General features: G+C 33.5%; 1 protein-coding gene across 1 annotated transcript in view; it reads left to right on the top strand.

Moving 5' to 3' along the window:
- Positions 1-237: 237 nt before the first annotated feature.
- LOC119594028 (thiopurine S-methyltransferase-like) overlaps positions 238-555 on the top strand; it is a 5910-nt gene continuing 5592 nt past the window's right edge. The window contains exon 1 of the mRNA XM_037943056.1: positions 238-297. The gene's annotated coding sequence lies outside the window, so the exon portion shown is untranslated. The remainder of the gene's footprint in view (positions 298-555) is intronic.

Genomic DNA, 555 nt, shown 5'->3' with positions numbered 1-555 from the left:
ATACAGTAAAACACACCACTTAGCAAATGGCTTTATGATTAAACAATATTCTATCAAGCAAAATAAATTATAGGGATACATATTTTCCATATTTGATGGTAATGACAGTAATAATAATTTATAATTACGAACACCCGAAAAACAACAACAACAAAATTAAGGCAACTCGACCGGCGCTCAGTTGCCAAGTCGTCTTTTCCTTTATTAAAGGAACGTGCAACATTTTCTATTTCAGTGTGCGACAGGAATCAGAAGAGGTAACACAAAGCATTCCACACTTCTCTCTCTATTTCTCAGGTCAGTAACACTACATTTTGTGTGTGTGTGTGTTTTTTAAGCATTATCGTAAATGACATTATCCTGTTTTCATCCTCATATAAAAGATCATTTTATAACATGTTATTTTATGCAGGAGAGACAACTTTAAATACCTGTTAAGTTCTAGGGATGTTATCAATATGCAGTTGCTTTGCAGTACATGGCATCTGGTAATCAATTGTAAAAATGCTTTATCATTATGAGTTTGAGTCTCGTAGTACTGATCAGTGACTGAGT

The sequence above is a fragment of the Penaeus monodon genome, chromosome 33, assembly GCF_015228065.2.
Source record: "Penaeus monodon isolate SGIC_2016 chromosome 33, NSTDA_Pmon_1, whole genome shotgun sequence".
NCBI classification, from domain to species: Eukaryota; Metazoa; Arthropoda; class Malacostraca; order Decapoda; family Penaeidae; genus Penaeus; species Penaeus monodon.
This window is presented reverse-complemented; position numbering and strand designations above follow the sequence as displayed.